The following is a 13578-nucleotide window of genomic DNA, read 5'->3' as shown; positions in this document are numbered from 1 at the left end:
CTCTTTGTAATTCTGATATGTGATTTTTATCCCACAGATACCCCTTCACTCTTGGTTTTGATTAGATTCTGGTTCATTTTAAAGATATGTATTTTGCCTTCTTTTGGTATGTCCCATATTTCATTATCTTTTATTCTGGAGGGGAGGGGATTAAGTAGTATTTCTTTTGGCAGAACCCTAGGGACTAAATTTTAACATTTACTTCACAGGTGTAATTCTATGGTAACTCCGTTGACTTTAGTAATGGAGTAACAAAGACTGGAAGTTGACCCTACCTATTTATTTTGATTGGAAAGTTATTTTTCGGACTCCAACTCTTTTAGCCATTTAAAATGTTTGTTTGGCTTTTCTTATTGAGATGCATGTTTAAAATAATGCATAGTTTGGTAAATTTGGAAAATCATCTTATATTGAATGAAATCATTTAATTTAATGTGGTTAATCTGCAATCAATAATGTAGTTTAATCAATTCCTTAATTCCTTTATTTCTTGAAATAGGGGAGTAGAATTGCTTGCTTCAGCTGGGTCCTGTGGGATAGTATGTAAAACACAGGGACTTTTTTTCCTGCTTCGCCTTGTTAAAATAAGATTGATTGCTGGAGGGAGAGCCTCACTTTCAGGAATACTCAGTGGAAGCAAGTCAGATCCATAAAGAGCTACCATCTTTCACAGCTTCATTCCTCTGACTTTGGGCCTGATCTTTCAGTCAGTAGTCAGGCAAAACTCATTTTGGCTTCAGTGTGAGTCCTGTATAAGGATTTCATGTATGGCATTTATCATACTAGCTAAGATTCTTTTATATGCCCTCCTCCCTATTACCACAGTGCCTGAATGCCTCACAATCTTTAATATATTTACTCTCACAACATCCCTGAGAGGTCATGAAGTACTGTCCCTATTTTACAGAAAAGGGACTGAGGCACAGAGACGCTCAGGGTGAAATTGCCAAACTCCCATCAACTTCAGTGGTGCAAGGATTTCATCCTAAATGGCTTGCCCACGGTCAGACAAATTCTGTGGCAGAACAGGAAATTGAACCTGGGTTGCAGGTCAGGGCTCTAACCACTGGACCATCCCTCCTCATCCCCCACACAGGTAATCATTTGATACATTTTCTATCCACTTTATGATGGTTCATATTGTACATACAAGCAGGGGTAGTAAACATATAGTAAGCATGCAGCCCCCAGCTCCTGCCACTGGCCCATGACTCCCACATCACCTGGAGGATATTGACAAGCCACATGCTGACTCAAGGCATTCTCCCAGCTGCCAATCAGCCAGAACAGCTGTGTGAGTAAAGAGAATCGTCATGGCTGAGAGTTGCCCCATCCAAGGAGAGGGTGGCACCTATAGGGGAGAAGGCTCTTCCTCCTTCTTGGAGATAAAGGCAGGAAAACTGATATAGCAGCCCCTCAATGCCAAGGTACAGATCATTATTTTTTTAATCCGCGTTGGAGAACCATTATAGTACCCCTCTCTCACTCAGCAGCAGCAGCTCCACCATTCCTCAGTAACCTCTTCAGGGCCTGTGCAGTGAAAACAAGGAACCAGCCTCTTTGGGGCTGCTTTGAATTCCTGCTCACAGAGCAGCTCCGCAGGTCCAGACCACTGTACACAGTACTTTTCTTCCTTTGGATCAGCCCCTGCTCTGATACGGAGACAGGTGACGAGGTAGCAAGGGCCAGTAATGAGATGACAGGCCAGGCTTCAGTCTGTGAAATGGTGATGCTCTTTCTGTGAGATTGTTAAAGGTTTAATGATTTAGGTTCTCCTTTTCAGAGCTCCAACAGCTGCTCCTACTGAACTCAGTGGAAGCTGTAGGGCACTCAGCCTTTCTGAAAATCATGCCCACTTAGTCATTTCCTTAAAACCCCCTGCGCCTGGAGTCAGGGGATTATGTGAGACTCACAGCTTTCTTTTTTTACAGTTTCCTTCCCTCATGGTTGTGGAGACTTTTGAAAGTGTGACCCAAGTGCATCCTTAAAGGCTCAAAAACCAGAAGGCAACTAAAAAGAATACACATTTATCACTTTTCTTAAATTTCTTGATTTGTAATCCTGTCCTTTGGTGTTGGGGGGACCTGGCTCCAGATTTTTGAACATACGAGGCTGGCAGCATTGTAACGTTTACAAAGCACTTGCAGATCCTCAGATGGAAGGTGCTATGGAAATGCAAAGTATGGTTAATATTATACTTTTATGGTGTGTGCAAATCCATATTTTGGCACCAGGCTTAAGTCTGAGGCAGGTGGGGTGGGGCACAGAGGCGCTTGCTAGGGTCATGAAAGAACAGCTAGTGCTTTTGGATCTTTTGTGCCTGCAGTTGCTGGGCCAGTGAAACACATTTTCCTCATTTTAGCATTTGAAGTCATCCCCCACAAGCGAGCGAGTGCTCTGCCTGGCAGTGTAAACATGCTGCAATTACGGCTCTGCATGTGGGATCCTAAAGATACAAAGCCAGGAGGAACAATGTGAGCTTGCAACTGTAATGAAGTCATAGCTACTGAAATCTAGTGCTGTGCTGAATACAGTGCAAAGAAAAGGTGTTAAATTGTTTCACCATGAGGTATTATTCCCAGCTACCCATTCTAATAGGTCACCCAGCAAGTGGACTTTCCAGGAGCCCTCTGCAGGTTGTAATGAGTTGCTTGGCTTCTGCTACCATACGCCCAAGAGGAATGAGAGTAGACAATAAATGCGTTACAAAGGCTTGGACATGCTGGATGCTCCATGCCGAATGTTGTGCAGCTAGCACAATCACTCTCCCATGCAGAAATACAATTTGCCTCATTGCCCAGTCCTGTGTCTCCAGTGACAATCACTGAATGTGGTGCTGGCTTTGTGGAACAGCACTGCAGTAACACAGCATTTAGAAACAAAATCCCTCCTTGTGAAATGATGATTCACATGGCACTGAGTCAAATCCCCTTTTCACATATCCTTTCCCCTCCTCAAACAACAGCTATTACACATTTGCCCCTGCAGGGGACTGACTAAAGGAGCATAAAGACAACCACATGTAGCTTTGCTTTTAATCAAAATAATAATTAAAAAACCCTCTCTTTGTTTACTTGCTTCCAGTGGATACCAGTTTTTGGCAAGCACTGCTGCCTAGATGAATTTAACAGTATGCCTAGACTTCAGCAGCACTGACAAACATGCTGCATTCTTCTTATTAAAGACTGCATCTTACTAATAGAACGGTTCAGAATCATGAGTCCTTTTTATATTTAAGATCTCAAATACAATATTCTCTTTGCCTTGCCTGGTTTTAATTCAAGATAGGTAAGCAAGCGGTATAAGCAGTAATCAAATGTTGCTCTCAGTTGAGCTCACTTCACCTTCGTTAACTTCAATAGGGATCCATGAGTGTGTACTAGAGATCATAATTTTCAAAAACAAAACACCGCAGTACGGAACATTATTGCCAATTCTTACCCAATGGCATAAGTTCTGCCCTCAGTTACAGGTGAGTACCTCCCACTGACTTTAACGACAGCTGCAACCAGGAAACTGAAGGCAGCATTGAGTCCCAAGTATTACATTTGATTGTTAGCCTCCCTGAGATCCGACAGCTGTACAATGTAGATATATACCAAATTTAAAGGGTATAGACAACTAGAAGATAGGGATGAGAAGCAATCTGCTTCGTGAGCCAGATTCTGCGTTCAGTTTTCACTCAGCTGAGAACGCAGAGAACAAAGGAATTGTGTACATCTGAGGACACAACCTGACTTGCTGAAGTGTACTGACCTTTCCAGAGTTTGGTGTTCTCTTTTCATACTGATTTGGTATATGTTCAATTCCTACACCTAAAAAACAAACTTGAGACCCAATTCCTTCCCAGTATATACCTGTGCAAAGCTCATGCGAGTCAAGTGAGAGCATACTTTAGCCTAGTATTTGGCCTCTATTCTATATTTGAATTAGGTATCTTCAGGGCCGGTGCAACCATTTAGGCGACCTAGGCGGTCGCCTAGGGCACTAGGATTTGGAGGGTGCCATTTTCTTCGGCAGCGACTGCGGCGGCCAGATCTTTGGCCGCCCCGGTCGCCGCCAGCATTTAGGCGGAGGAAGCTGGGGCAGTGGAGCGCGGGGAGGGCCGCCTGCAGCAAGGGTGGAGGGGGGGAGCTGCCGCGAGTGGGGGGGCGCCTCAGGGCGAGGGCTCGGGGACGGGGGGGGGGCGCAAGATGGAAGTTTCGCCTAGGGCGCGAAACATCCTTCCACTGGCCCTGGGTACCTTACTTTCATTTTTACCAGATTCTTCTATTTGACTGTTCTGCGCAAGGTATATTAACAACAAATTAAGATGTGAGCTTTTAGGGGCAGGGAAATTAGGTGCTCATATACTACTTATGAGAGCCATATCAGTATCTGGATAAAAAGGCAGATAAAAAGTCTAGCCAATACAATAATGTTTGGACAGTGTCTAGCAAATACAACAAGAAAAAAATCGGTGGCCTGGAGCTTCTATTTTAGTGTGATTTGACTGAACACACACCTAAGCAGAAATGCCTCGGCTCCACTCCACTACTCTCTAGTCACTACTACAGACTTTGCAAAGACGTCCTTTTGATACCAGTTGGAGTTCTTCACACATAAGGGAAAGCTGAATGCTGAAACCAAGATACAGTATTTGAACCAGAGGCAAGTTTTCCCTGTGTGCCTACGTAAACAGTTTATTACCTTATGAGGAGACTGCATCAGACATGTATGAAGAGGCCACACTGTAGTATTTAGCACATTAGAAGTATTCACTGTGACAATTACAGAGCTAGCTGTGTCTCCTCACTGGTCTTTCTGAGTGCACCCCCCTGACTGTTCAATCTTGATAGCAGGAAGCAAGGATAACATAAAAGCATCTTATGTATGTCTATCATACCTAAAGACATAGGCAGGCCTATTTTATCCCATAGACCCAAGATCTGGGGAAAGGTGGTGAGACTTGTCCCCAGTAGTCTCTGCCTCAGTCTTCCCTGTCTTTCAAGGACTCCCCTTTTAAATCCAGCAAAAGGTCTTTGTTCTCGCCAGTGTCTCCTGAGCCTGGTAAATCCAACAGCTCCAAGGGCTGTCAGATGTGCACTTCAAATTGGATGTCTCTGCCTTGTCTCCTATACCCTGAAGTGTTTGCCAGGAGGTATGAATATCAGGATCCAACACCTCCTCCCTTTCTGGGTTCATTTCCTGACTAACCTGCTAGCAAATCAAACTCAATATATGCCTACAGTAATGTTTAAACACCACAATACAGGCTCAAAATATTTTATTTATAAATCATTAAAGATCAGTCCCCCCATCCCGCACATACGCTAGCGAGAGTCATAGACCAAAACAGGATGGCTGTGGACTTTTCCCCCCAAAAAAGTTGCTCTAACACAAAAAACTCTAACTAACGTTACAATGGCAATTGTACCTGTGGAATGGCTCTAGGATCCGGCCCTTTACTGAACACTATAAGATTACTCCAGCTGCCCACTGTTTCCAATGGACTCAAAGCTTTGCACTCTGCACAATCCCCGCTCTCGCTTCCACTGCACACATTTAGGCAAAGCACACTTTCAGGTTATTGATGTTTGTGTGAACAATGTAAGTTGTTCGGGAAGCCTGTTATATGGTAGAAATTAGACTTCCGATCTGTGCCCTATCCTAAATCTGTACCCACGACAGTGAAAAATGGTTTTATTTTCTGCCATTGTAATACTCAGTGTACGAAGGCAACATTTATCGACCTTACCAAAGCTATGATACAATTAATGGCAATTTGGTTCCTGCAAAAATGCATGAGATTGACCCTACTTCATTAGTCTGAAGATCGTTTTATAAACGGAGAGCAAAGTGCTGTGATTTAACAGATGAACTACAATAGCTGATTCATTTAATCTTATTTTGACTCCGACAAACCCAGTTACCTTTGGGAGATAATGCATTAATGAAACAACCACTATAAACGTATTGGTTCAAGATCAAAGAGAATTAGTATCTTTTCTTGAGATGTTTATTACAAATAGATCTCCTTGAGCTTCACTCTATTGATTCAAGCATTAGGTTTTAGATAGGGAGGTAGATAGATGCAGCGGTTCATCTGATTTACATTCATCATATCACATGAATGTAAATCATTAGAATCAATTCATTCAAACACCTGTTTTAGCCTTAATCTTGAATAAGAAACCTGAGCATATCGAGGGACAGATTGTGACAAGATGGTGGGAATGAAGGAACAAAGAGCCTCACCTACCTTTGTATACAGGGCAAGCTCAGGGGTGAAATCCTAAACTTACGAAAGTCAATGTGAGCTTTGCCATTGACTTCAATGAGGCCCGAATTTTACCCCTCATGTGCAGGAGGCCAAGAGTATCTAGAACTAGCAGACGCGGTGATACTACAAAGGAGGTGTGAAGGGACAGGTGTGAAGGGACAGGGTCAGAGCTATGGTCCTGCCACCTTTCCACATAATGACCAATTGGGTGTGTGTATCCTGAGAAGAATGCATTTTACTAGGAAAAAATAATGCTGCATTCAGTTTTCATTGTCCTAGCTGGGAGAAAAGCAAATGTAAAGGCTGGGATTTTCAAAGATACTTAAGGGAATTACACACTCAATTCCCAATGGTGGTTAAAGGAACTAGACTACCAAATTCCATTGGCTTCTTTGAGAATCTGAGCCAAAACAAACAGTGTGATGCTCTTGAGAGGTACCCAGAGTTGTGTGGCACCTCATCACCAGCTGCCCTTAGCGTGAAGTCAACTTCTCTGTTCTTGCTGTGGATCAGTTCCCTGAAATCAGCAGCCTCTGACAACACAGCACTGACAGCTAGGCCTCCTCAGGCCTCATTCTCTCTCTGTACACAGCAACCCCTGAGTCCTTGGAGCATTGCCTGCAGGGTCCAGCCCTTACCCACTGAACACTCACAGAACTACCAGGCCCACTGTTCCCAAAAGAACAGTATACACCAGTTTGTAAGATGCAGTTCAGGACAGTCATTTTGCTTAACACTACAGCACTTAGATATATTTATAGTGAAAAACCAGAACACATTTATTTTCAAAGACTAGAGATTCAAGTAATAGTGAGTAAGAATAAAGGAAAGAAATGGTTACATATAAAGCAAAATCATAAAACACTTTCTAGAGACTAAACTTAGCTAACAGGTTAACCTCTTGTCTAAAGATGTTTTATTTCACACAAAGTCCTCTGCGGTGTTTTCAGCCAAGCCTCTTTGAGACCCCCTTTTCATTAAGCAAAACCACTGTCCCTTTACTTCCTCAGTGAAGGGTTCATGGATGTCCTCTCTGCCCCCAAATATAGTTAAGCCAACCTTTGAAGTGCACCTCCAGATAAGAGTCTCTCCCCCCACCATTTTTCTCTTCCTGTTTGATTCTTTCTGAAGTTCTGACAATATTTTATTTGCATCCAGTTCAGATGGGTGATATGAAGCCCATTGTGAATGAGACAATACTCAATTTGCATGAAAACAGATAGATGAATTAACATCACTTGTCTGACAGAAAACCTGCTGGTGATCAGTCTCTACGCACTTTACGAACACATTTTCAGTATACACCTCTACCCCAATATAACGCAACCCGATATAACACAAATTCGGATATAACGCGGTAAAGCAGTGCTCTGGGGGGTGGAGGGGCTGAGCACTCCGGTGGATCAAAGCAAGTTCGATATAACGCGGTTTCACCTATAACGCGGTAAGATTTTTTGGCTCCCGAGGCGGGGTAGAGGTGTATATACATAATTCTTTACATAATATTTGGACATGAAGTGATGTAGCCGTATTGGTCTCAGGATATTAGAGAGATAAGGTGGGTGAGGTAATATCTTTTATTAGACCAACTTCTGTTGGTGAGAGAGACAAGCTTTCGAGCTACCCAGAGCTCTTCTTCAGGCCTGGGAAAGGTACTAAGAAAGTCACAGCTAAATTAAAGAGTGAAGAGATAGTTTAGCATAAGTAGTTAGCACACATTCTAAGGGACCATTCAAGGTGAAGTGGGTCCATTAACTCCACTGTAGCCACAGGACAAAAAGGGCGGCGAATGGGTTACAGTTTGTTGGCTTATTACCAGTTGGCATTCAGAAGTTCTTGGGTTGCAAAGAGTGAGTCAGTAAATAGTGAAAAGTACTGTACATTATGGGCCAGATCCTCTGCTCCTGTAAAGCATCATAGCTCCATTGAAGACAGTGAAGCTATGCCAATTTACACCAGCTGAGAATCTGGCCCTATATTAATATTCTTTCAATCTGAATCAACTAAAATGTTATTTGTGAAAGAGATATGGGAATTTCTTCCCCTCTTCTGAGTATTTTGCTGTTGTTTTGTTTTTGTGTAAGTATATGTTTGTTTTTTTACCTTGGCAGCATCCCTTTCAAACAGAGGAAAAGCCAGCAAAGACAGAGAGTTTATATGCAGTAGTTTGACGCTAGACCATGTGACGGGACACAATTTGAATTAAGAATCCTGTCTTCCACCCAGACTTGTCATTGATCACACCTCCTTTAGCGACTTAAAACAACTGCTGATGCTGAATGGATTTCCAGAAATCTCCAGTAGGGAAAGACAGCATTGGTTCTTTCAGTACTGTCTCCTTTTGGGAGTGGAAGGAGGAGGAGAAACTGCTGACATAGTAGATTAAAGAACATGCTCATTTTCACTCATATTCTCCTAGAATTTGTAAAGATCTTCAACGGTACACCTGACTTCCAGCAAACTCATCTAGCTGCACATTCTAGCCCTGCTATTTACTATTTATCTGATGTGTCAAGTGCACTGCTAACTCCCAGGTGCTTTGGTTCATACAGGTGGGAGCAGTACAGGCACAGATAGAACACTAGCAAGAAGGGGCACTTGGGTAGCTATACTGGAATTTATACCAGCTCGGCTCAGAGTGCTCACTCCTGTTAATTCTCTTTTCACAGCCAGGAAGAGACTGCTCTATTTGAAGCCAGGTAGCTTAATCCTACTCCTAAGAAACGGATAGAGCTTGCTTACAATCTGTTTGCCACTAGTTCCTTTTATAGTTCTCTTCAAATATATGTATCTGCTTGCATAATTTCCTTTTTTTTGAGAGAGAGAGAGCGAGAGACAGACAGAGCGAGAGAAAGAGAAAATCTGGTTCACTGGAGAGAGGTTCAGTCTGTGTTTTAAGTATCTTATTAATTTTGTAGTTGATTCCTTTTGTTTTTCTTGTGAATTTTTGAAAGATGCCGACTTGATGCTCCTGGATCAATATTCTAATGCTAGCAGTGGCCTATTGTGTTGATTTTGAACACAGAATCACCACTCATTTAGATGCAGTTTGACTTTAATAGACTGAATCATTAGCTGTTTTAATCTTTTATATAAAAGAAGAATCGCAGCCTCTGTAATCAGAGCTGTGTCTCAACACCAAGAAAAAACTCCTCCATGTGCCAACAAAAACAAATGCCCATTGCATAAAGAGAGCACTGTTAAAATCCCGTTAGTCAGCCCATAATAACCAATGATTTTTTAATCTGGTTAGATATTGTATCAGCTCTTTCATACCAGTTATCAACAGAAATGTGTCCTTTGCCCTATTAAATTACCACGGAAGTGTCCTTAAATTGTCCATAGTTACATAGTAACAGTTCACTTGGCAGTTCCAGTCAGTTTGCATTTTGCATCTTTTACTGCCTAAGCCATCAATCTACAGGTTTGACTCCAAGACAAAACAATTTTTACATCTAAAGCTATTCCGTCATTTTTAGAGCTGTTGAAGATGTTCACAAGATGCAGGCTTAGCCATTTGTCAAAATCTTTTCTGCCACAGAAATGAAAAGTTTTACTTGTAAATCATAATTTTGCTGCATCTCATGCCTGGTCTACACCTAAAAATTAAGATTGATCGAGCTATATTGCTCAGGGCTGTGAAAAATTTCATGCCCTGTGCGATATAGTTAGGTCAAGCTAGCCTCCACTGTAGATGCAGTTACATCGACGGAAGGATTCTTCCATCAACCTAGCTACCACCTCTGGGAGATGTGGATTACCTACATCAATGGAAAAAACCCTTCCGTCAATGTAGGAAGTGTCTGCACTACAGCTGCAGTGCCATAGCTGTGCCGCTGTAGCATAGATATGGCCTCAGCTACATCAGCCTGTGATGTGAGGGTTACCAGGGGCAGGCAGGAAGGCCAAACAATTTTCATCTGAGGGTTTGGTGCTAAGGATTCTACAGCAGTTGGTTGGGCCAGATCGTATCTATCTATTGAATTTCTGGGTATCTGATTAGTACCTGAGACTTTGTCTGGGTGTTACCCCTGATTTTAGTAATTGATGCACCAATGAAGACTGCACACGGCACCAGTGGCTTACTCCTACTTGAAGCCTGGGTGAGCTCAATTGTGGCTCTCCTTGTCTACATGAGAGGCTTGCACTGGAACGGGTATGCCACCAAATCTGGGGTTAATCTCCACTATAAACAAGACTTAAATTCCCATGCCCTATAGCACTCAGCAATATTACACAGGAGAATTATAATGAAATATGTGACAGCTCTTACTGCTAGTTAAAATAACAAAGTTATTATCATCACAACTACGTACCAGAAGCGCAAAGCATGGCTTTGCTTGGCAAAGCAATTGGTGGAGGTCCTTGAAGGTGGGAGCAACTAGTCTATCTCAAAATAAGAATAGACACTGTCGACTGGAAATATGCCCTTGAGGATGAAATACAAGGCATTCTCATTGTTCTCTACACTTTTCACTGGCTACCACTGCATTCCTATTGGTATTGCGATAGTCCCCAATCAGGACAGGGGCTCCATGGTGTCAGGCACCATACCTGAGAGACACAGTCCCTGCTAAAAGGAGCCTATGATCTAATTTGAACAATCGGAACCCAGTGAGTCTGACAACCAGAAGGACTGAAGGGAAAACCAAGATAACAAAAATACGATCACGCCATTACATAGGTATTTGCTATACAATTTGATGGCTCCCAACTGTTGCAAAATCAATGTTAACTTTATTATGGAACTGAACAGGCAAGCTGCTAGCTTGAATTATAGTATTACTTTTTCTTAGTTAAATTAATGGTCATGAAAAGTGCCCTGAAGACTGAAGTCTTCCATTTATCCACAGAACAGGCAAAGGATGGACAGCAGAATAAAACATTGACCCACACCAGCCTGCCATTCTGCTCAGCCCTGAACCTGGGAGGGACCACTTCAAAGATCAAGAGAGCAGTTGAGTCTCCATGGTCATTGTTTCTTTGGCCTCTGCTGAAGCTGTCAACCAAGGTGCCAGTTGTGATAGTTGTTTTTGTGATGTACATAGGTTTCACTGGGGCCTGGAATGAGTCTACCAACTCACTTCACACAAGCGATTGAAGAGTCATCAGAGGGGTATCTGCTTTGGGTCACTATAGAGCAGGACCGGAGTCAATCCATGACATATAGATGAAATGTTGCATACCACATTAAATATACCCTGAGCAGGACACTTTAACCAACATAATAAGCCTGGTTCACAACACATATTTTTGCATTTGAGGCTAAATTCTGCCCTTCATTACACCTGTTAACTCCCTGGAAACAGACGGGTAACTAGAGGTAGAATTTGGCTTACCATGCTTATTAAATATGTTATCATTCATCGTTTACGAGAACAAACTCTTACTCCTGGGGGAATTCTGTGCCACTGCGCATGTGCTCAGTGATCTCCACCTCTGTGCAGCCAGTGGCCTGTGCTCCCCACTGCCATGCTGGAGCCTCCACATTGATTTGACAAATACAATGTGCAGAATTGTAAAATATTGTGCGCAGAATTTTTAATTTTTTGTTGCAAATTTTTTTGGCACAGAATGCCCTCAGGAGTAAAACTCTGTTCCACCATGCCTTACCTTGCAGCACAGCTTTTCAAATCAGCACACACAGTAGATCTAGAATCATAAAATCTCAGGGTTGGAAGGGACCTCAGGAGGTCATCTAGTCCAACCCCCTGCTCAAAGCACGACCAATCCCCAACTAAATCATCCCAGCCAGGGCTTTATAATATAATAGATTTTGTTATCAGACCATATGTTAATTGACCATTTGTGCTGTAATTTTAGGCATATTAGGGCGGAGTTAAGGGGCTGAACTCCAAATTACATTTATTTGGGGGTTGGGTGCCTGAAAACGGTAATGCTATTTTATATAAGTAATAGAATCTGTGCTTACTCTTGCTCCACACAAAGCCTGTGAAAGGACCGTAGCATGCTCTTTTCTCCACAACAGGGAAGAGCTTTCATTTGCTCACGCCACTCTCACTGGAGAACAATTTCTATAGCGACTCCGTGGGATTGTATGCATCTGTAGGGAGTGGGGAGTTATGCATGATCCTTTTCTTAACCACAGAAGTGTGTGGTATATACTCCTGCATACTCCCTTGAAAATTCACCCCAGAATGTCCTGCTGCAGTAATATAAAGTGATTTTATGCTGCCTTATGAAATCCCATTAGCTATTGAAGTCTGTTTGTTTAGGGGATTTAATTATATGAATATTTCAGGATCCATTTGTCAGGACCTTTCTTGGGGGGGGGAGGTCATTTCACACTGAAGATTTGTTGCCTTGCCACTGACAGCTGAATGACAAACCAGTGCAAGTAAAACTATTTGAAGTAACAGGAAAAGAACCTATTTCTATGCTAATACGTTTGAGAAGCTACATTCCTCTGACAGTATCACAATGTTGGCATCTACAAACGTCTGTGCAATATTTGTTCTGTTGCTGTATTAATAAACAAACATTCATTATTCTAATTTTGTCCTTCAGTCTTTGTAACCTTTGAACAAGGAAAAAAATAAAATGCTCATAAACATCACTGGTAATAAATTAGCAAGGGGAGGTAGGCATAGTTACACGGACACAGCCTTAGTATCAAAACACTAATTACTTTACAGTAAATTTAGTTTTCCCTTTAATCAGATTTTACAGGTAATTAGCAGCCAGCTATGATTAATTACAATTCATTTTGTGTTAATGTCATGTTTTGGTCATAGAAAGTTTATACAGTATTTCAGTGGCCACTAATGCACGCACACACCAAGTTATTTGTTATAATGCACGCACACACCAAGTTATAATGCAAATTATTTTTTAATTCCTCAGGCAAGTCCTAGTTATCCTTAGAAAAATACTTTTTACGTACGAGCCTGTGTAGGGTTAGAGAGTCCAGCCCCAGTGCCGAGTGGAGATGCCCCCAGGCCAGCAAGCTGCTTTGCACACGCAGACTCCTGTGCCGTGTGTAAGCCTACTGCTGTCAACAGGGCTCCACACTGGCATAGGGTTCCCCTCACAGGGAACAACTTTCAGGATCTACGCCACACCTTACAGAAGCAGACAGGGTGGAGGAACAATCCAGGGCAGGGGATTTAAGGCCAGGTCAGGCTCCAAGAGGCAGGGCCGGCTCCAGGTTTTTTGCCTCCCCAAGCAAAAAAAAAAAAAAAAAAGCCAGAGTGCCGCCGCCGAAGCAAAAAAACAAACAAAAAAACCCCAGAGTGCCGTCCCTTGAAAATTGCCGCCCCCAAAGGGCCGAAATGCCGCCCCTTCAAAAGTGCCGC

The 13578-nt window shown here is 42.5% G+C and overlaps 1 protein-coding gene across 1 annotated transcript in view; it reads right to left on the bottom strand.

The window, feature by feature from the left end:
- The window catches only part of DPP6 (dipeptidyl peptidase like 6), a 594783-nt gene that overhangs the window by 318595 nt on the left and 262610 nt on the right, over positions 1–13578 (bottom strand). The gene's annotated exons all lie outside the window — the stretch shown is intronic.

Source organism: Terrapene carolina, unplaced genomic scaffold (assembly GCF_002925995.2).
Source record: "Terrapene carolina triunguis isolate 2854851 unplaced genomic scaffold, T_m_triunguis-2.0 Scaffold111, whole genome shotgun sequence".
Taxonomy (NCBI): domain Eukaryota; kingdom Metazoa; phylum Chordata; order Testudines; family Emydidae; genus Terrapene; species Terrapene triunguis.
Note: the sequence above shows the minus strand (reverse complement) of the source record. Positions and strands in the feature narration are given on the sequence as shown.